Here is a 24,156-nt window from a genome sequence, read left to right on the forward strand (position 1 = left end):
AACTTCAGAAACTACTAATTAAAACGAAACTTCAGAACTTCAGAAACTTCATAACTTCAGAACTAGTATGCATCTACTTCAGAACTTCATAACTATTGCATCTACTTCAGAAACTACTAATTAGATAGAAACTTCAGAACTGGATGTTTTTACCATTTGGTTGCCGCGGTGATGTTGTATACCAGGACGAGATCCTCCACGCATAACTGCAGAACTGCAGCAATTTGCGGAGGTTTGTCTTCCCTGGTATACTCGACATCAATGCCGATATTCCGAGGAAGCATGCCGCCGAGCCTCCTCCTCATCTTGCGGATCATCTTGTCGGCTTCGTCTGGATTGCTGGTGCATACGACATCCAGCGGCTCCTTCAGGTGGATATCAACCTTGAGTGGCACGGTGTAGTCCCGCTTCTGCCCGGGGACCGGAATGTCGTCGTCGACCACCAGCGGCTCCTTGCCAGACGCCTCACCATGGTGATGCTTGGCAGACGGAGGGGAGTTGCTCCATGATGCCTCTGCCATTCTCTTGGCAGACGGAGGGGAGTTGCTCCACGATTCCTCCGCCATTGCCCTCCTGGCCAGCGATGGTGGAGGCAGAGGGGAGTTGCTTGATGCTGGAGGCAGAGGGAGGTAGAGGGAGGAAGATGGAGCGGCAATGGAATGAGGAGGGAGGCAGAGGGAGGAATATGGAGCGGCAATGGAATAGGAGGGGAGTTACCTGGACGTGGGAAGAAAACCCCCTCTGCATCGTGGGGAGTTGCCAGTGGAGGGGAGACGTGGGGAGTTGCCTCGAAAACTCAAACGTCCTGCCCTTTCGAGGGGAGACGTGGGCCCTCGAAAACTCTGGAGGGGAGACGTGGGCCCTCGTGTTTCTGAAAACTACACCTATATCTGATGAAACTAAAGGTGTTCTTCAGCAGCTGATTAAAATTCAGTTAACAACAACAACAGTAAAATTCAGTTAATTAACTGAAGAAGAAAAGAGAGAAAGTAGAGAGCAAGAGGAGTACTTGCATTAACTGAAACGTTTTACTTTAAACTTGCATGCATTCTTTGCTTGTTTATATATATTCATACTGATGCAGTTACTTGCATGGGCCTAGCTGATGAAGAAAAACTTTATATATATTCATACTGATGTTGACACTATAAATCATACTTATCGGACATGTTTTATGTGTTGATCCATCAATTGATCACATTGAGAAAGACCATCGTGTCTCCGACCATTTTGCAAAGGTCATGTCTCCGACCATCGTGTCGTGATGAATTTGCAGGTACCCCGAGAGGCCCTTGAGTTTGTCGGAATGTTGATTAACTTCCGTTCCAGCAAATTCGGGTACTCCATATGTCCTATATTCAGCAAAGGTCATGCTGAAATTTTCCTTGCTGCATTACACCATAGGTGGCAATAGAGCCAAGTGATTAGGCCCAACTTAGAGTTCTCCTTAGCATCGATAAACCCTAGATGATAAACCCAACATAGGTGGCAATAGAGCCCAGTGATTAGGCCCAACCTAGGGTGCCTCAGCATCGATAAACCCTAAATGATGAAAACTTAACTTGGCTGCCCCGGATGCCTCAGTGTCGATGAGAACCTAAATGATGTATGCTTAGGCTTTTAGGGTGCCTCGGCGTCGACAAACCCTAAATGATGAAAGCTTAGGCTTTTAGGGTGCCTCGGTGTCGACAAACCCTAAATGATGAGACCATGATCTTGTTCCTTGACAATAACCAACTTTTTGACCAAACTTTTTTCCTATTTAGAGCGAAACATGGCCCACAACGATGAGGCCGGTGGTTCGGGCGGCAAGCAATTCTGGGAGCTGTCCCAGGAGATGGAGGAACAACCTCACCGCTATGAGGACGCCGCGGAAGACACCGATCCTGATTACACAACCCCTAGTGGCGTCGGGGATGACACCACTGATGGTGCCACCGAGGATGCCACCACTGATGATGGCGGCGCACACACAGATGGCAGCCAATCGAAGAAGCAAAGGAAGGACCGGCGTCCGAATGCGCTCCGCACCGTCAAGGAGGAATTCACTCAAGTACAAGGGTAAGGTTCCCGGAGTCTACGATGACTAGGAGGAGTGTCGGAGACAGGTTCACCGTATCAGCGGTAACAGTTACAAAGGGTACACCACTAGGGCGGAGGCCGAATCTAGATATGCCCTCTATCTAGCGGGAGAGAGGAGGGAGCGTTGGAGGAACCGGATGAGGACCAGTTTGATCGCGATGATGCTCATCGTGATGACCACAACTCTCTTTTATGTGATGGTAGTTTAGATGATCGATATCGACTTGTAATGTGAAGACAAACTCGATACTCGCGGTCTTGAGACTTGTAATGTTTTATCTTTGTTCGGTCTATTGAATTCGGAGACTAATATGATGAATTGTATTCGGAGACTAATCTTCTATTGTATTCGATGAATCTGATGTTGTTGTGTGCTACTGTCTATATTCTGTCCAATAATATATTTTATAACCTGTGCAAAAATCAGAAAAGCAAAAAAACCAAATATTCAAAAAAAAACAAATATTCATACTAATGGCGCATCAAGGCAGAGTGCGCCATTAGTGTGCCAAAGCATACTAATGGCGCATCAAGGCAGAGTGCGCCATTAGTGTGACAAAGCACATGGTTACATATGGCCCCCCGGGAGGCATACTAATGGCGCATGGAGTTACACACTAATGGTGCACTGCCAGGTGCGCCATTAGTATACCAGATACTAATGGCGCACCAGTGGTGCGCCATTAGTAAAATATTCTAATGGCGTGCTACTAATGGCGCACCGGTAGTGCGCCATTAGTAGGCAAAACCGATGCGCCATTAGTAGGCCTTTTCCTAGTAGTGATAAATGTATAATCTCCCGTTTTTGTTGCCTTTCGGATGTCTCACGTCGCAGACTTTTCTTTGCAGGCCGACGAAACCCCGTGCACCATATTGTACACCATCGGCGAATAGAAGGTGGACGTGGGGAAGGCGACGATAATGGAGCCGAAGGAACCATTGTTCCACAGCCGGCTGATCCCCCCGAATGTCTTCAAGGTTTCCGTGGCCAGTGTCAAACCGGGCCACGAGAATTTGCCTCCTCTAATACTAGTGGGGGATGATGACGAGACCCCACGGCGGCTTGGTGATTGTTGCAATGGGTGGGTCCTGTTGTGGCCAAAGAGTCTGCTTCGTTTGGAGGCGGCCGGGAGCACACCCACGAGCACGCAGCCTCAGCAAGGTATGAACATCAACACCCCACCTACCCAATTAGCGTCGGGTGTCGGGTTGGGTGATAGCGGTCGGGGTAAGGAGGAGGCTCCATTAGTCGCCATGGATGAGGATGAGGATGACGATGGCGCTGAACAATATGTCTATATTGGCGCCTTCTCAGGGTTTGAGCGTCATGAGTTGGTGCCTGAATTACCGTCTCAACGTATTATTGACGACCTTCCGGTAAGAAAGAAGTCTAGGAAGAGAGCGAGGAAAGGCAAAAAAGTTGATTCTATGATCCAGCTGCCTCAGCAGCCTCGGCTTCAGGACCGTATAGATATCCCCGATGCGGATAAATGGCATATCCCCGGTCAACCAATCCTACCTGCAATGGCGCTACGGGCCAGATTCGGTGATCTAAGGAGACTTCATGACGATGTGCTGCGGGTAGAGAAAGGCCTCATCGCCTCGAAAGATCCAGGATACCCACTCTACATGGTTAACGTTCCGCGGCAAATGTCATATATCGACAGCTTCCCCGCGGATAAGTTGTTCCTCCGATTCGATTACATATTCGACATGTTTCACGTGAAGAAGCTGGATTTTACTTTTGTCCGCCTTTATGCCTTGCACATGAACGACATCATTGGGGTTGAGCAGATAGGTCATAGCTGTGTCGCTGACCCGTACTACATGCACGAGGGATTCTTGGGAGTCTGTGCAGAGCAGCGTGAATACGCGAGGGATTACATCATCAGTTTCATGCTCACCAATAAGGACAAGGAGGCGATTCTCGTGCCTTATCATCCCGTGTAAGTCATCCGCGCTGCTATCCTTCCTTCGATTTCAATAATTCATTTGCATGGTGGAGGCTAATTAATTTGAGGTGTACTTATTTTGCGCAGCGGCGGGCGCGCCGTCCTCATCATCCTCTACCCCCAATTCTCCCATGCTCTTTACTTGGACTCGTCGAAGAACATTCACAAAAAGGATTACACCCACATCAAAGATGTCCTCGACAGTGCTATGTTTTACTACCAAGCAAGGGGTGGAGAGGTTAGGGACAAGAAGAGAAGGGGCGGCAGGGCCGCCTTCAGCCATAAGACCGACTTCTGCTGCATCCAGCAACGGAACGATTCTCTTAATGATGGATTCTATGTCCTACACCACATGCTGGAGTACAGACGGGATCACCAGAACCTTCACATGTCACCTAGATCTGGCGATGCCCATATTCTGCAATGGGCAAAGGACATAGGAGATATCGAGGATCATCGACTTCGAGCTGAGTTCTATATCATCCAGCGCGAACTTGACCAAATCATCATGAACGAGGTCGTCGAAAAACAGGGATATTCTACGGAGAAGAACAAATGTCGTGGGAAGACGTCCGAACATGGATAGCCTCTCAGCGTCTCGACATGAAGCCTTTCATTAAGCTCGAGGACTATCTCCCTGACATGGATGGATGGCACGACATGATGGAGTGATTGTCCGTTTATTCCATACTTTCTGTATGACACTTTGAGTTATGCATGGTGAAACTTTATTTGTGATGTAAATTAACCGTCCTCCTCCTCGACTAGCGAAATTCACTCTAGTTAGGGCATTTTGGGTACGACGAACTTTGTTATTTATGCTTATGATATGTTGTTTCTATTTTTTCCAAGTCTGTCTCTTTTTGTTGCTCAACTATATATGTTGCATATCATCGACTCATGTAATGATGCAGGTGCATAGATCATAGATGGCGAAGAAGTGCTATGCCAGGAGTATATATACGACAAGTGGCCGGAGTGTCAGGCCCAGGTGTACCGGTTTCCGGTTTCCGAGCGAAAGGCAGTAGTTAGTTTAGGTTCACGCTAATGCGAGAGAGGGATACGAACTCATGTACTCAAAGTGATAGCTCTTCTCGTGTATATCATTGTTTAGATTGATGATGATGTGTTTGCAAGTAATCGAGACTTGTATCGCTATTTTCGAGATTGATGACGAGAGACCACTTTGTGTTGGATGATGATTATGATGATGACATGATTTGATGAGACTAATTGTATGTATATGCTATGATTACATTTGTATGTGTATGATATGCTAAAGATTATTGTATAAAGCCTATTCAAATACAAAACAAATACAAAACAAATATGCAGGAAAAAAACTAATAAAACTAGTAGTAGCGAGGGGGAAATTTAGCAGTAGCGTCGCCTTACAAGTAGCGCTTCCCTGTAAAAAGCGCTGTAGATAATATCAGTAGCGCCCTTTTCCAAAGATTGCTATAGCTATTCATGTATAGCAGTAGCGTGGGACAACAGGCGCTACTGCTATACGTTAGCTGTAGCGCCTTATTAGTAGCACAGGTACCAGCGCAACTGAGAGGCCCAAAACCCGCGTTGCAGCTAGGCTTTTCCCTAGTAGTGCATGGAGCAGTACGAGAAGCATTAACGACCGCTAATTGTTCATCAGGAAAGCTATCATTAATAGGCAGTGGCTCATCAAGAACATTCTCTAACCTAGACAAGTTGTCTGCAACGGGGTTCTCAGCTCCCTTTCTATCAATAATATGCAAATCAAATTCTTGGAGCAAGAGAACCCATCTAATGAGTCTAGGCTTAGCATCTTTCTTTTCCATAAGATATTTAATAGTAGCATGATCAGTGTGAATAGTAACTTTGGAATCAACAATATAAGGTCTAAACTTATCACATGCAAACACAACTACTAAGAACTCTTTTTCAGTAGTAGCATAATTTCTCTGGGCAGTATCAAGAGTCTTACTAGCATACTGGATAACATTTAATTTCTTATCAACTCTTTGCCCTAGAACAGCACCTACAGCATAATCACTAGCATCACACATAATTTCAAAGGGTAAATTCCAATCAAGTGGCTAAACAATAGGTGCAGTGATCAAAGCTTTCTTAAGTATTTCAAATGCTTCTACACAATCATCATCAAAGATAAAATGAATATCTTTTTGCAATAAATTAGTCAGGGGCCTAGAGATTTTAGAAAAGTCCTTAATGAACCTCCTATAAAAACCGACATGACCAAGGAAACTTCTTATACCTTTTATGTCCTCAGGACATGGCATCTTTTCAATAGCATCAACTTTAGCTTTATCAACTTCAATACCTCTTTCGGAAATCTTATGCCCCAAGACAATGCCTTCATTAACCATAAAGTGACACTTTCCCAATTCAAGACGAGACTAGTGTCTTCGCATCTCTGCAAAACTCGATCAAGGTTGCTCAAGCAGTCATCAAAAGAGGATCCATAGACGGAGAAATCATCCATGAATACCTCACAAATCTTTTCACGTAAGTCAGAGAATATAGCCATCATACATCTTTGAAAGGTAGTAGGTGCATTACATAAACCAAAAGGCATACGTCTATAAGCAAAAGTACCGAAAGGGCAAGTAAAAGTAGTTTTAGATCGATCCTTCACTGACACAGGTATTTGAGAGAAACCAGAATAACCATCTAGAAAGCAGAAATGTGTGTGTTTGGATAGTCTTTCTAGCATTTGATCAATAAAAGGTAAAGGGTAATGATCTTTCTTAGTAGCTCTATTTAATTTACAAAAATCAATTACCATCCTATAACCTGTAATAATTCTTTGCAGGATCAATTCATCTTTATCATTAGGAACGACAGTAATACCTCCCTTTTTAGGAACACAATGGACAGGGCTTACCCAATCACTATCAGCAACGGGATAAATTATACCTGCCTCAAGGAGCTTTAGTATCTCCTTTCTTACCACTTCTTTCATCTTAGGATTCAATCGTCGTTGAGGATCTCTAACTGGTTTGGCATTGTCCTCCAAATTAATTTTGTGTTTGCACAACATGGGACTAATGCCCTTGAGATCATCCAGAGTATATCCAATAGCAGCATGGTGCTTCTTTAGAGTTTTCAATAATCTTTCTTCTTCTTGCTCTGAAAGGTTAGCACTAATAATAACAGGATATATTTTCTTGTCATCAAGATAAGCATACTTAAGATTATCAGGTAATGGTTTGAGTTCAAACACGGGATCACCCTTGGGTGGAGGGGGATCCCCAAGAATTTCAACGGGAAGGTTGTGTTTCAGAATAGGTTCCTGTTGAAGGAACGCTTCATCTATTTCCCTACTTTCCTTCATAAACATATCATTTTCATGGTCTAGCAAATATTGTTCTAACGGATCAGTAGGAGGCACGGCAATAGAAGAAAGACCAATAATCTCATCCTTACTAGGTAATTCTCTATCATGATGTTGTCTACGAAACTTAGCAAAATTAAACTCATGAGGCATACCCTCCAAGCCAATTGTAACAGTATCCTTTTCACAATCAATCTTAGCATTAACAATATTCAAGAAGGGTCTACCAAAAATGATGGGACAAAAAACATCTTGTGGGGAACTAAGAACAAGAAAATCAGCAGGATATTTAACCTTCCCACACAAGACTTCAACATCTCTAACAATCCCAATTGGTGAAATAGTATCTCTATTGGCAAGTTTGATAGTAACATCAATACCTTCCAACTCAACGGGTGCAATATCATGCATAATTTCTTTATATAAGTCATAGGGTATTGCACTAGCACTAGCACCCATATCACATAAACCATGATAACAATGATCTCCTATTTTAACAGAAATAACAGGCATGCCTACCACAGGTCTATGTATCTTAGCATCAGGTTTAACAATATTAGTAGTCTCACCACAAAAATAAATAACATGCCCATCTAAATCATCATCCAAGAGATCTTTAACCATAGCAATACTAGGTTCAACTTTGATTTGCTCAGGAGGGGTATAAGTCCTAGTATTACTCTTACGAACAATAGTCAAAGTTTTAGCATGATCCTTTATCCTAACAGGAAAAGGAGGTTTCTCAACATAAGTAGTAGGAACAATAGGATCACTATAGGTGATAGTCTTTTCTTCAACTGTAATAGGTGCAACTATTTTTACTTCAATGGGAGGATTATATTTAAACCACTTCTCCTTAGGGAGATCAACGTGAGTAGCAAAATATTCACAAAAAGAAGCTACTATCTCAGAGTCAAGTCCATACTTAGCGCTAAATCCACGCAAAGTATCGGTATCCATAAAAGATTTAACACAATCAAACTTAGGTGTCATACCTGACTCCTTACCATCGTCGGAACCCCAATCTTCAGAGTTGCATTTAATTCTTTCCAATAAGTCCCATTTTAATTCAATAGTCTTCAGCATATAAGAACCAACACAGGAACTATCGAGCATGTTGCGATCATTGGGAGAAAGAAGAGCATAAATTTTTTGAATAATCATTTCTCTGGAGAACTCATGATTGGGGCATGAATATAACATTGACTTAAGCCTCCCCCAAGCTTGAGCAATGCTTTCTCCTTCGCGAGGCCAGAAATTATATGTGTAATTACGATCACGATGAACAAGATGCATAGGATAGAAATTCTGGTGAAATTCCAACTGCAATCGTTTATAATTCCAAGATCCTGTATCATCACATAGCCTATACCATGTCAATGCATCTCCCTTCAAAGATAAAGGGAAGACCCTCCTTTTGACAACATCATCGGGAATACCTGCAAGCTTAAATAATCCATAGACTTCATTCACAAAGATAAGGTGTAAATCGGGACGCAATGTTCCATCTCCTGCAAATGGATTAGCTAACAGTTTCTCTATCATACCCGAAGGAATCTCAAAGTAAATATTTTCAGTAGGTTCAGTACGTTGAGGAGAAACTCTTTGCTCTTCTGGTCGGGATGAAGATACCCCGAACAAGCCCCTCAAAGGATTAGTTTCCATAGTAACAAATGACAAAAAATTTCAGCACACTATATAAATGTTTCCTTACCAAGGTCCACTCACCAAAAGCGCTACACTCCCCGGCAACGGCGCCAGAAAAGAGTCTTGATGACCCACAAGTGTAGGGGATCTACCGTAGTCCTTTTGATAAGTAAGAGTGTCGAACCCGACGAGGAGCAGAAGGAAATGATAAGCGGTTTTCAGTAATGTTTTCTCTGGAAGCACTAAAATTGTAGGTAACAGATAGTTTTGTGATAAGATAAATTGTAACGGGTAACAAGCAATGAAAGTAAATAAAGTGCAGCAAGGTGGCCCAATCCTTTTTGGTGCAAAGGACAAGCCTGGACAATATCTTATGATTAACCCCTATTTCAAGCATCCGCAACTACAAAAGAAGTATTAAGGTAAACCTAACCACAACATTAGACATATGGATCCAAATCAGCCCCTTACGAAGGAACGCATAAACTAGGGTTTAAGCTTCTGTTACTCTAGCAACCCATCATCTACTTATTACTTCCCAATGCCTTCCTCTAGGCCCAAATAATGGTGAAGTGTCATGTAGTCAATGTTCACATAACACCACTAGAGGAAAGACAACATACATCTCATCGAAATATCGAATGGATACCAAATTCACATGACTACTAATAGCAAGACTTCACCTATGTCCTCAGGAACAAACATAACTACTCACAAAGCATATTCATGTTCATAATCAGAGGAGTAATAATATGCATTAAGGATCTGAACATATGATCTTCCACCAAGTAAACCAATTAGCATCAACTACAAGGAGTAATCAACACTACTAGCAACCCACATGTACCAATTTGTGGTTTTGATACAAGATTGGATACAAGACATGAACTAGTGTTTTGAGAGGAGATGGTGCTGGTGAAGATGTTGATGGAGATTGACCACCCCCCACCCCCCGCCCGATGAGAGGGTCATTGGTGATGACGGTGGTGATGATTTCCCCCTCCCGGAGGGAAGTTTCGCCGGCAGAATAGCTCTGCCGGAGCTCTAGATTGGTTCCGCCAAGGTTCTGCCTCGTGGCGGCAGAGTTTCGTCCCGTAAGCTTGCACACGATTTTTTTTCTAGTGTAAAAGCCTTCATATAGTAGAAGATGGACACCGGAGGGCCACCAGGGGGCCCAGGAGACAGGGGCGCGCCCCCCACCCTCCTGGCCAGGGTGTGGGCCCCCTCAGGTGTTTCTTTCACTCAATAATTCTTATAAATTCCAAAAATAAGTTCCGTGGAGTTTCAAGATTTTTGGAGCTGTGCAGAATAGGTTTCCAATATTTGCTCCTTTTCCAGCCAGAATTCCAACTGCCGACATTCCCCCTCTTCATGGTAAACCTTATAAAATAAGAGAGAATAGCCATAAGTATTGAGATATAACGTGTAATAAAAGCCCATAATGCAATAAATATTGATATAAAAGCATGATGCAAAATGGACGTATCAGACACCGTGTTAGGCCACACCTCCTGCTTCAAGTCCGGCACAGCGTTAGGCCACTCCTTCTTCTCCAACTCAGCCACGTCAGCCGTCTTCCTCAGAGGCCTTACGACATGACCGAGGAGCAAAATGCAGCCATAGTGCGGGCCCAAGTGGACGCCCATTTTGGACCGAAACCGGCACCGCCGCCAAGGGAGAAAGTGCCTGAGAAAGTTATGGACCACTTTATTCATATGGCAAGAAAACCAGCTCCCAAGCCTGTTGACTCAGACTATGAGCGCCAACTCAGGAAGCTACATCAAGCACGACTGAAGAAGGAAGCGAGCTCGAGCTCGATCCAACAAGAAGCTGTCAGAAAATGCGGGAAAACTGTTCCCCAGCTGGGAGAACAGGCGGCGCAATCGATCCCCTCGCTTGTTGTGCCAACAACACATGAGAGTACGCGCGCCCAATATTATTGTGGGCAAACCGTTAACTTTCCCCAGCTGGGCGATGTGGTAATAACCGAGGAGCATATAATGCAGCCTGAAATGCTCAAGATCACTATTAGACAACTCCTCAAAATCGAGCCCATGTCTCCGCTTAGAGAGGAGGAAATAAAACGGAAATATATCCGGGACCAACCTTTGGTCGAGCCAAACAAGGTCAAGAACCTCCCAATGAGAATGTATGAATTGCATCAATGGTACATGAACATTACCAAGATTTCCAATCGAGAGTCCCTCATGGTGAATGTCAAGGAGGAGCATTACTTCCATGAGAAAGCTGTGTCCGTTGAGTATTCAGAACTATTTCAGTTGTACAATCAAGATGCACTCGACAAATCTATTGTCAGTCGCTATTGTCTATAAGTGATTTCTTTCTGTAATTTAAGTCTCAAGCTAGCTGTAGTGATCATTTTGATCAATCATTACATGTAATTATCCTCACTATATTCTTTTCGGTGGTATTATATGCAGGATGAAGATGTATGAATGAAAAAATATGGACGCTATGGCATTGGGTTCATTGAACCAAATACCATTAATGAGTACACATGGAATATTCCAAGTTGTCGAGTGAGTTTAGAGGAAAGCATGCCAGAGTTCTTCAAGCGCCTCAATACCAATGAAGATATACTACTTCCTTACAACTTCTTGTGAGTCACACTGTCTTGTACTACAAATTCTGTTTTTGCTTACTAGCTAGCTAGATGTTAATAATTAAGTGTATACTGTTTACGGTACTTGATTAGTGTTATGCACATGGCCGCTTAATTAAGACATGCAAACGCGTGCGCATGCAGTTTCCACTGGATCTTGTTAGACATTAAAGTTGAAGAAGGAAAAGTTGAAGTACTGGACTCACTACTTGAAAAAGAAAGTGACTACACCATCTTGAAGGGGATAGTCGACAGGTAATTTCAATCATTATTAACTATATCTCGGCCTATTTAGTTCGTCATTTCCTGATATGAACTATTTAATAACCCTTTTATTAATTTTCTTTGCAGGCGGGCAGGGCTTGGGCAAAGTTCATCAAGGTGACTCCATGCAAATGGGCAAAAAAGTTGTTTTGGTAACGACCAAAGGTAAGTAATTAAGTAGTACTAGCTAGCTAGCTAGCTACCATCTCTTTAATTCTTGTTTCGATACCATTAATTAATTATCATGCTTTATTAATCATTATCTGATTCAATTCCATTCTCGTAAAGGCCCTGAAGCAGGCGTCGGGGACTGATTTGTGTGCATACTACGTTTGCGACAACATTCGCATGATGGCGTCCGAAAGGAGCAGATTTCAAAGACAGGACTGGGTACGTTTGTCATAACACTATTCGCAAATTTTTACACCATTATCGATATCTAGTCACACAACTAATACACATGCATATTGATCTCCTTCTTAACAGTTCAGAGATCTCCGTGAGGAGCTCCTACCAACAGAGTGCATACTAGCACTTCAAGAGGAAATAACGGGATTTTTGCTCGACCAGGTCATAGATCCCAAAGGAGAATACTATTACCCGCTACCGCCCCCATGAACCACTTGTCATCGTGCTCCGAAGGCACCAAGGCAACATGTAGGAGAACTTGTATATTTATATATATATACATGTGTATGTGTGAATAATTAATGGTGTTGGTTGTGAGACATTCGATGATATATATTTATATATATGCGGTTCTACGAGAAAATATGTTTATATATATGCATAACGTGTACAATATGTAGTATCATAAAATACCAGCAAACAAAAAAGAATTAAATGGAAAACACAAAATTAATGGAAAATAAAAAATAAAACCAAAATCCCCCCAAACATTTAGTACCGGTTTGTGCCACATGGTACTAATGGTCTACTAGCAGCCGGGTCTGGCTGGTGCCACGTGGTGGCACTTTAGCGTCGGTTCGTGCCGAACCAGTAGTAAAAGGAGGGCCTTTAGTCTCCACTCTTTAGTACCAGTTGTAAAACTGGCACTAAACGCCCTTACGAACCGGTGCTAAAGCCCGGTTCTGCATTAGTGTTAGTACGTACAACGGCTAGACGTATCACAACCGATAGACCACAATAGTATACCAATAGATCCCAACCACTGAATCTTCATAATAGTATCAAAATAGATCAAGCACCACTGGTAGAAAATAGGGCATTTGTCGCGGTTGGTGAGGGCCTTTTGTCCCGGTTCTTGAACCGGGACTAAAGGGTCGTTACTAATGCCTCCACCCTTTAGTCCCGGTTCTAACACGAACCGGGACAGATGGGCCTCCACGTGGACACTGCGAGCAGCCCAGGCAAGGGGGCCTTTGGTCCCGGTTGGTGACATGAACCGGGACCAAAAGTCTTCCACGTGTCAGCAGCTGAGGTTTTTCTTTTTAAAAAAATAAGTGGCTGGTTTAGGGGTTTTGGGGGTTAATTTTAGGTTGTTATTAGCTAGCTAATAGAGAGAAGTGTCCTCTCTTATATCTTCGTCCTTGGTTTACCAACGCTACTGCTATGTTCATTTGACCCGCTGATATATAATACCTCATACATCATCATATATAATAACAAGTCCTACTAATCATGCATCATCATACAACTTCTACTCGTTATTAATAACAAGTCATACGATCATCATCCTCATAGTCATTGAACCCAACCCTACATAATTGTTCTTAGCACATGATCATCAGTATCAGGTAGGACCTAAACACCCTTAAGGTAAAATAGAATAAAACAATATAGACCCTGACTCTCCATTATGAAGAATGGAGATCATCCTATCTCCAATTCTTGCGCTTCGCCTCCTTTTGCTTCCAAGAAGCTCCTTACGACTGTCCATACATTTTTTTCCATTCTTTGATTGTCATGTCTCCACTTCTTTTAGAAATCCGGTATGGACAGTTGAGATTCGTAGGACGACCTGGTTGTATGTTCAAAACATCAAGGCGACCGTGCGTATACATCAAATGAGGCACACATAGTAATAACTTCCTAGTTAGCAATGATGTACTAGTTTTAGAAGTATTTAAAAAGATGCAGGGATGTCGTAATAGTAAAAAATCTTACCAGGATATCTCCATGGTAGTTACCGTAGTTCAACACATGCACTAGTGGCACGTATTGACCATAATGTTGAGGAGTTCAATTGTAGATATTGTAATTCTCAAGATCAGCACAAAATGCGATCAGATGATTTTTCTCCTTATAAGTTAATTCGGAGCCATCGGCGTAGTGGGTTTTGTCTACCATTTTCCGCACATTCTTTGAAGAATGAAAATAAGCTGTCAATGGAAATAAGTTGTCAACTATTTTGAAATAAACAATATAAATTATTTAATAACTATGTTAAGCTCACATGGGGGAAGAATTGGAGGCGTATCCACAAGGACCCAAATGCCCATATTGTCTTGCTGGATTGTAGGATCACCAAGATCCATGGTGACAAGTATACCCTCATCAAAACCATACATCTTGCAAAGTGCTTCCCAATTTTTGCAACCAAAATGGTTACACTCTCAGCATTGTACAACTTTACTTGAAAATCCACACCATAATGGGTCCTTACGAGAATTTTTTTGGTTTCCATACTTTCATGGTCTTCAAAACCCATCCTCTCCAAGACATAGCGTCTTGCATAGCATGGGATAAGCTAGTCGAATTGGAAAAGATGAAAAATACACGTTAAAATAGTTGAAGTCGTGCTTAATTACGAAAAAACTATTGTCGTTGTTGCGTACCGTATGAACATTGAAGGTCTCCTCGAGCTTAATGCTGAAGCGCCGATCTTCGTCCCGCTCAATGAACCTATCGCACATACCTCGGTCGTCGTGGCACCAGTCGCACTCCCCTTGCGGTTTTCATCGTCCGAGTACGACATTTCCGGCCTAAGTTCATAATTCAAATATTAAACTTATACAATTAAATATATGTACTAAAAAACCTAAATTAGATCATTATTCTTAATCACGGGTTGACTATCGGTGATGGTACGTAGCTCCTCCTTTCATTCCCGAGTGCATTATTATTACACCAAATTGTCTAGCACACGGGAATGAAGGAGAAGCTACCCCCACGACGGCGTGGATGATGGAAGGGGGCTCCTAGATTTCTGCATAGAGTGCTCTTCAATTTTAGCATTCAAAGTAGGAGTACTTTTCCAATATGAGCATTCAATAAGCAAAACCAAATCGTAAAATAAAGTAGTATTCAAATTAGCATGCATTCAATTATAACCAAAAGTACATCATCTCTTGTGTCTGTACATCGTCGAATACTCCTCGAATACTATCATACATATAGCATCGCTAATTAATACAACTAGAACCGTAGCGCCCGACGGGTATCGTCGCGGGCGGTGGACACCCAAAGATAAGGAACGATGACAGGATAATAGCTCCAGTGAGATCCCTGAAGAACCTGCCAGGTATTGTCGAACCTTCCCTCCAACGCAACCATGTAGCGATGGACGTGCTCGTCCTCCTTGCTGACACGGTGACATATTCGATCTTTGCATATATACGAACATACAAACATGCATATTCAACAATAATATCTCCAAAAAAATCTATTAACAGAAAAAAAAATATGAACAAATACACAATATGAAAATAAATCTATGAACTACACATCTAAATTACTACACATCTAAATTAACTACTACATCAAATAATTAAATTAGCAAAAAATCGGGACGGGGCGGGGCGGGGCTGCGACGTACGACATCGGGGCGGGGCGGCGACGGCGCGGGGCGACGATGGCGCGGGGCGGCGACAGCGTCGGGGCGGCAAGGGACGGCGCGGGGCGATGACGACGACGGCGACGGCGAACCGGAGACAGGCAGCCTCGCGGCGTCGGGCGCGGGGAAGAAGGAACTGAACCAAATTTTCAGGAGTGCTGCTTATATAGGCAAAGCATTGGTCCTGGTTCGTGAGACCAACCGGGACCAATGCCCCCTTTAGTCCCGGTTGGAGCCGCCAACCGGGACAAAAGGCCTCTTTTCAGCAGCCCAAAGGGCAGGAAGCGGTGGCCTTTGGTCCCGGTTAGTGGCACGAACCGGGACTAAAGGGTGTCATTGGTCCCGGTTGGTGCCACGAACCGGGACCAAAGGGTGGCTCAGGGAGTCCTGGATTAGGGGGTGTCCGGATGACCGGACTATAACCTTTGGCCAGACTCCTGGACTATGAAGATACAAGATTGAAGACTTCGTCCCGTGTCCGGATGGGACTTTCCTTGGCGTGGAAGGCAAGCTTGGCGATACGGATATGTAGATCTCCTCCCATTGTAACCGACTCTGTGTAACCCTAGCCCTCTCCGGTGTCTATATAAACCTGAGGGTTTTAGTCCGTAGGACGGACAACAATCATACCATAGGCTAGCTTCTAGGGTTTAGCCTCTCTGATCTCGTGGTAGATCTACTCTTGTACTACCCATATCATCAATATTAATCAAGCAGGAATAGGGTTTTACCTCCATCGAGAGGGCCCAAACCTGGGTAAAAACATCGTGTCCCTTGTCTCCTGTTACCATCCGCCTAGACGCACAGTTCGGGACCCCCTACCCGAGATCCGCCGGTTTTGACACCGACATTGGTGCTTTCATTGAGAGTTCCTCTGTGTCGTCATCTTTAGGCCCGATGGCTCCTTCGTTCATCAACAACGATGCGGTCTAGGGTGAGACTTTTCTCCCCGGACAGATCTTTGTATTCGGCGGCTTTGCACTGCTGGCCTATTCGCTTGGCCATCTGGAGCAGATCGAAAGCTACGCCCCTGGCCATCAGGCCAGAGTTGGAAGTTTGAACTACACGGCCGACGTCCGCGGAGACTTGATCTTCAACGGGTTCGAGCCACAGTCGAGCGCGCCGCACTGTCACGATGGGCATGATCTAGCTCTGTCGCCGAACAGTGCCCAGGAGGCCGCACCAGTGTCCCCTCCGACCCTTAGCTCAGGGCCGACTGCGCCAATCGAGGACGGGTGGTTTGACACCGCCTCAGGGGCTGCAATCTCTATGGCGATCGAGCCGAATACCAGCCTTGTCCTCTGCGAAGCCCATGACTCCAAGGTGCCGGACTCCTCCCCGGACTCCGAACCTTCCGCGCCACTTCCGATCGAATCTGATTGGGCGCCGATCATGGAGTTCGCCACCGCGGACATCTCTCAACACTCGCCCTTCGGTGACATTCTGAATTCGCTAAAGTCTCTCTCTTTATCAGGAGAGCGCTGGCCTGACTATGGTCAGCAAGGATGGGATGCGGATGATGAAGAAATTCAAAGCCCACCCACCACCCACTTCGTAGCCACTATCGATTATTTAACCGACATGCTCGAGTTCGACTCCGAAGACATCGACGATATGTACAACGATGTAGGAGATGAACAGGAACCAACGCCTATAGGGCACTGGACAACCACCTCATCTCACGATGTATACATGGTGGACACACCTAAAAGAAACGACGACGAGGAACAAAGAGATGCAACGAGGGATCGTTCCCTCGAAAAGCAGTCAAAGCGGCGGCGTAAGCGCCGCTCCAAACCCCACCTTGACAGAGAAAGCAGCCATACAGATCCAGCCACAGAGCAGGGCGAACCGGCGGACGACGAACATGCCATCGAGCAACCTTTTGAACAGGGCAACTTGGGTAAACAAACCAAACAACCCGTCTCCGGCGAAGATAATAGTCCGGACGACCTCACGCCGGACAAGTTGCTGGAGCAGAAGAACCTCCACAAAAGGCTCGTCGCCACTGCGTGTAGCCTGAAAAAGCAGGAGCGGAAGCTCAAAACAGCGGAAGATGCACTCAGAATTAGATGGGGCAAAGTACTCAACACCGCAGACAAATACGGCGACAGTCGCCACACAAAGAGCTATCCAAAGCAAAAATTACTGTCGGAATTTGATGAGGAGGCCTTAGAGCCCCCGCAATCAAAAAATAAGGAAGCCACCAGGTCGGATAAACAACCCCATGGCCAACATAGAGCGGCAAATGGCGCCGCACACAAGCCGGCACGCGATCCGCACAAGGATTCGCATCAAAAAGACGGCCCAGCCAGATCTATCTACGGGCCAAGAAAGCAAGCTCTAGTAAGCAATGCAACGCAACAAGTATCCGAACATCACGGCACACCCAAATATAGGGGTGCCGCACACCCCCTATGTTTCACCGATGAGGTGCTGGACCATGAATTTCCAGCGGGATTCAAGCCCGTAAACATAGAGGCATACGACGGAACAACAGACCCTGGAGTCTGGATTGAGGATTATATCCTCCACATACACATGGCTAGAGGAGATGACCTCCACGCCATAAAATACTTACCCCTCAAGCTCAAAGGGCCAGCCCGACATTGGCTTAAAAGCCTTCCCGAAAACACCATCGGAAGTTGGGAAGAGCTCGAGGATGCTTTTCGGGCAAATTTTCAAGGGACCTATGTCCGACCTCCGGATGCAGACGATCTAAGTCATATAACTCAACAACCCGGAGAGTCAGCCCGGAAACTCTGGAACAGATTTCTTACTAAAAAGAACCAGATAGTCGACTGTCCGGACGCCGAAGCCTTAGCAGCTTTCAAACACAGCGTTCGAGACGAATGGCTCGCCAGACACCTCGGCCAAGAAAAGCCAAGAACAATGGCCGCATTAACAAGCCTCATGACCCGCTTTTGCGCAGGAGAGGATAGCTGGTTGGCAAGAAGCAGTACCAGCGACCCAAGTACATCCGAAGTTAGGGATGGAAACGGGAAACCGCGACGTAGCAAGGACCAGCGCCGGACCAAGGGAAACAGCCCGAAGAGCACGGCAGTCAACGCCGGATTCAAAAGCTCTCGGCAGAATCAGAAAAAGCTGCCCCTCAAGGATAACAGGGACGAGCTATCTAACCTAAACAAAATCTTGGACAAAATATGCCAAATCCACAGTACTCCCGGGAAGCCTGCAAACCATACCCACAGAGATTGTTGGGTCTTCAAGCAATCCGGCAAACTCAACGCCGAACACAAGGGGCTCGACATACCAAGCGAGGACGATGACGAACCCCACAAGCAGAGCACCGGAGAACAAAAGAAGTTCCCACAAGAAGTCAAAACAGTAAACTCACTTCGCGTGACAAAAGGAAAAAAACAGAGTGGCGCCTATAGAGATACGCGCCATATAGCCTGTCCCAGAGGAGTCCCACCACTGGTTGTTAAAACGAATCACCTTCGACCATCAGGATTACTCTAGAAGTATCCGGAACGCAGGCTGGACTGCCTTGATATTAGATCCGATAATTGACGGACTCCACTTTACACAAGTCCTAATGGACGGCGGCAGTGGTCTAAACCTGCTATATCAGGACATAATCCGCAAAATGGGGATAAAGCCAACAAAAATTCTCCATGGCAACACTTCCTTTCAAGGGGTTATGCCAGGCCCAGATACCCATTGTACGGGTTCTCTCCTGTTAGAAGTTATGTTCGGCTCCCCCGACAACTTCCGCCGCGAAAAGCTAACCTTCCACATCGCCCCATTTACAAGTAGCTATCAAGCACTACTGGGACGCGAAGCTTTCGCCCGCTTTAACGCAATACCGCATTATGCATCCCTTACGCTTAAAATGCCCGGTCCGCGAGGCATCATCTCATTAAAGGGAAATATCGAGTGTTCCTCGAGCGCGGAAGACTGTGCGGCTGCCTTGACAGCCACACACTAAACCAGCTTCACTAATCAAAGCACCTAAACAGGTCGTTCAGACCCCGGACATGGCTAGACGAGTCCGGCGTAAACATACAAGGGCTTACTAGCCGCATACCCCCGTACAAGGGGCTCCGCGCGTGTACAACAAGAGACAATAAAGCTCAATTCTACCCATTTTCTGAATTATACTTTGTTTATTTAATATAACATAGATTTTCGCACGATCTTTTTCAACTAAGTTCCTCTCTTTTACAGATGAACACCGTGCTACACCCGTCCAGGATACGGCACAACGGAGACACAGGCGCAGACGTGCAGTAGGGACCCGTTCCAAGGATTCTTTTCAGATTAAGACCCTGCGTAAACCTTTTTCACTGTCTCTTGTTGATACACATCCCCCGGTTTCTTGTTATAACCGAGGAGGAGGCTGGCGTCTTGGCATGTGGCCACGTCAGAATTTTGCACGTACCTGGACACCAGGGGCTTCTTACCAAGGGCGTTGTTCAGCCCGTTTTCATAAAGACCGAATACCTTAGGGAGTGTTCGGCGTCGCGAGTTTGGCCTTATATGCATCAGCTCCGAATCATGTCTTTGGTCAAATGTTGGGTTTGCCCGGCTCCTGTGTTTTGCTGCCTTACGTTCCGCTCTATCGGCTAAGGCGGCACCAGGAGAACTACTGCGATTGTGCCCCGGTTCGGCCAGGCGAGCACCTCAGTAGAGAAAGCCGAAAACTGACTGTCATGATATAGCGTGAGACTGGTCAACCACTCGATGACCCGCCGGAATCTTTAGGATTCCTCCGCATTAACGAAGGGCCGTTTCCCGGCCAGGCACACACGCGCCCCGAATTCGGGTGAGCGCGGTGCCCCTAGGGGCTATATAGTAGCCCCACTGTCAAACTCCTATGGCTAAGTGAAAGTGATAAAGCATTATAGTCCGGTTGCCTAGTTCGCTGCGCTATCACCTCCTTAATAGGACCAAGACGTTGGATCAAGTGTGAAAATGCGCCTTCTGCGAACACCCCCGCATTATATGCGTGGGGGCTGAAGCCGAAGACTGCCATCTTTCAGGTTATATACACATATACATTAACGGCCGCACAGGAGGTATTCTAATTCTTGAAGGCACAAGTATAAAAAGCTTTTATATTCCATCGAAACATTGTTTTACAATAATACATGTTATTCGAACATAACATCCTTCGAGCACTGCGTCTCTATTAAACGAGCGCCCTGCAGAACTTCCTGAAAATAGTGCTCGGCAGGTACTCGGCTCTCGTCCGAATCTTGGGATGCAACAGCAATGGCCTTCATCTCCGCCCAGTATGTCTTGACACGGGCAAGAGCCATCTGCGCACCCTCTATGCACGCTGACCTCTTCATTGCATTAATATGCGGCACCGCACCGAGGAACTGCTGCACCAAGCTAAAATAACTCTTCGGCTCGGGCCTTTTCGGCCACAGATGACTCACGACATACTTCATGGCGAGTCCGGATAACCTATTCAGCTCCGCCCATGCGGCCAAACGATCGGTTAATGGAAGTGGGCGCTCTGGATTGTGGAACTGCGACCAAAAAAGCTTTTCCACTTCGTGGTCCTTTTGATCGCGGAAGTGTTCGGCCGCGTCCGCGGCACTCGCCGCCAAGTCCAGATAAGTGTTCGCCGCACTCCACTGCCGGTCCAACGGAGCATATTTAGGATCCCCGAACTTCATCCGCAGCATAAAGGGCTTTCCAGCCGTGATATCTCCGGCCTGACGTAGCTCCTCCTTCATAGCTCTCATCGCAGAGCGAGTATCCTTGGCCTCGGTAGTGACCTTCTCTAGGTCCTTCTGTGCCACCCGATCTTCTTTTTCAAGAAGCTTGCAGCGGTCGGCAGCATTCTTCAACTTTACAGCCATCTCGGCCATTTCCTTCTTGCTTTGGCAGTGAGCAGCCTGTTCGGCTTTCAGCTCTTCAGCCGCCTTAAGGCAGCCGCATCGCTTTTCCTAGCCTGCTCCTTGGCTCGGGCAAGTTCCGCCCGAAGGTTCTCCATGGCAGCGGCACCATCTGCATCAAGCACACATGTTGTAAGGTACGGGCATCAAGCTCCTCTTACCAGGTGTCTTCGGAGAAATTACATACCTTGTGCGTCGTCCAGCCGCTTGTTGACAAGCACGATGTCGGCATCTGCCACGTCAAGTTGCCGCTTTTGCTCGACAAATTCATCAGTCCGGCTAGCCACCGGACACTTCGCCACCTACATAGGAAAGGCGACATATTATACCTGGGATTATGATCCTTGGGGCGCCGTCATTTTTGACAACGCATAGAGTCTCAGGGGCTACTATCTATACAGGATGCATCTTATATATGCGGATCTTTCAAAAGGTACATCATTTCGCGTACCTCAAAACCTGTGAGTAAACTCCTGACGCCCTCGTACAACCTGCTCTCCGCGGATGAAATCCTTTCAATCACCATATCCATCAACGCACGGTGTTCTTCTGAGATAGACGCTCGCCCAAGCAGATCCTTCAGCTCCTCCGACCGTGCACCGGATGGTGCCGGACTCGTTCGATGACCTTTTTTGAAGGCCGGACACGGAGGGCCTTGGGGGGCCATACGACTGCCTTCCGGCCCTGCCGGATTCGGAGAAACCCTCCGTGACGACACCTCAGGGTCGCCCGCCTTGCAAGGCGGTACGGCAGGGGGAGGCGTTCCGCTCTCCATCAACTCCGAACGAAGGTCCCCTGAAGATGAGCTCTGCTGAGAAGGGTTGTGATCCGAACTACAAGGTAAATTTTCGGTTATCTTCCTCAGAAATAGAACAGGGATGTCTCTCATTTTAAAACCCCCCTCTTTACTTATGGCTCGGTGGAGAGCTGATCCCCTTGGGGACGCAATGCGACCGAGGCACCCCCCGGCGCCGGACCCTCTGACAAAGATTTCTTCCCCCGCTTTGAGACCATGGCCTCCGGGTCTTCAGAGGCGGTCCTCTTCTTCCCCTGGTTAGAGGAATTCTCGATTCCTCCTTTCCTGACAGCCTCCTTCGGGGAGGCGGTAGCTTCCTTGTTCCCCTCTTCGCCTTCTTCCAAAGGCGCAACCTCCAGCATCCTGGTTAACACGGGATCCGGCGTAGTCTCAGGGAGGGGGGCTGGACACCTGATTAGCTTTGCTTTCGCTATCCACTCCTGTTTAAGGGACAGCTCTTTTAAGGGCAATTTTATGATAAATATACGGATAGCGTGTCCGGGTACAGGGCTACTTACTTGAGTATCCGGGCGATTGCAGCTCAGACCTGCGTCCTCGGACGAGTCCGGACACATTGCTTGTGATCCGAAGAACAATTTGTACATCTCCATGGGCGTCGCGCCCACAAAATGTTGGAGGGCTCGTGGTCCTTCCGGATTAAACTCCCACAGGCGGAGGGGGCGACGTTTGCAGGGCAGGATGCGGCGAATCAACATAACCTGCGTCACTACGGCCAGATTGATATCTCTTTCTAGGAGATCTCGAACGCGGCCCTGCAACAAGGGCACGTCCTTGGACGGCCCCCAGTTAAGCCCTTTATTGACCCATGACGCTAGCTGTGGTGGGGGACCCGAGCGAAAGGCAGGTGGCGCCACCCATTTGGTGCCCCTGGGAGCTGTGATATAAAACCACTCTCGTTGCCATAAGCTGAACTCCTCTTGAAAAGAGCCCTCGGGCCATGGAGCGTCGGCATTCTTGCTTATAACAGCACCTCCGCACTCTGCGTGCTGCCCCTCGATCATCTTCGGCTCTACTTTGAAGGTCTTAAGCCACAATCCGAAGTGAGGAGTAATACGGAGGAAGGCCTCGCACACGACAATGAACGATGAGATATGGAGGATGGACTCCGGAGCTAAGTCGTGAAATTCCAGCCCGTAATAAAACATGAGCCCCCTCACGAAGGGGTCCGTCGGGAAGCCTAGCCCCCGAAGGAAGTGAGACGCGAACACCATGCTCTCACCAGACTTGGGAGTGGGAATAACCTGCCCTTGAGCAGGCACCCTATGTGAGATTTCGCCGGTTAGATACCTGGCATCTCTTAGCTTTAGCACGTCTTCTTCCGTAATGGAGGAAGGCATCCACTGCCCTTGAAGGTCGGAGCCGGACATCATCGGAGGTCCGAAGCGCCTGAAACTGGAGCTTTGGGTGTTGGAACTCAAGGTGAGAGGCGGATTTGATTGAGATTGAAAGAAAGGAGTCGAGCCTTGGTCTCTTTATAAAGAGTTTGAATACCAAGAGCCCTCCCCGTGACCGTTTGGGACTCGCCTTCGATTGAGGAGACATACCAACAGGCACGATTGGGTTACCCACGCCCGTATTGGTGAGAATCCCGGAATAAGGGGACACGATCTCTGCTTTGACAAGACGTGCCAAGGAAACCGCCTCGCTAAACGCACTGAGGTGGGAAAGTAAATTGAATAAAGACTTGGCTGTGGCGTGATGTCACGCTACGGAATATGTCAACAGATTAGATTTGTGCAAATATTATTCTCTCTACGGTGGTATGTGGAAC

Source organism: Triticum aestivum, chromosome 4A (genome assembly GCF_018294505.1).
Source record: "Triticum aestivum cultivar Chinese Spring chromosome 4A, IWGSC CS RefSeq v2.1, whole genome shotgun sequence".
NCBI lineage: Eukaryota > Viridiplantae > Streptophyta > Magnoliopsida > Poales > Poaceae > Triticum > Triticum aestivum.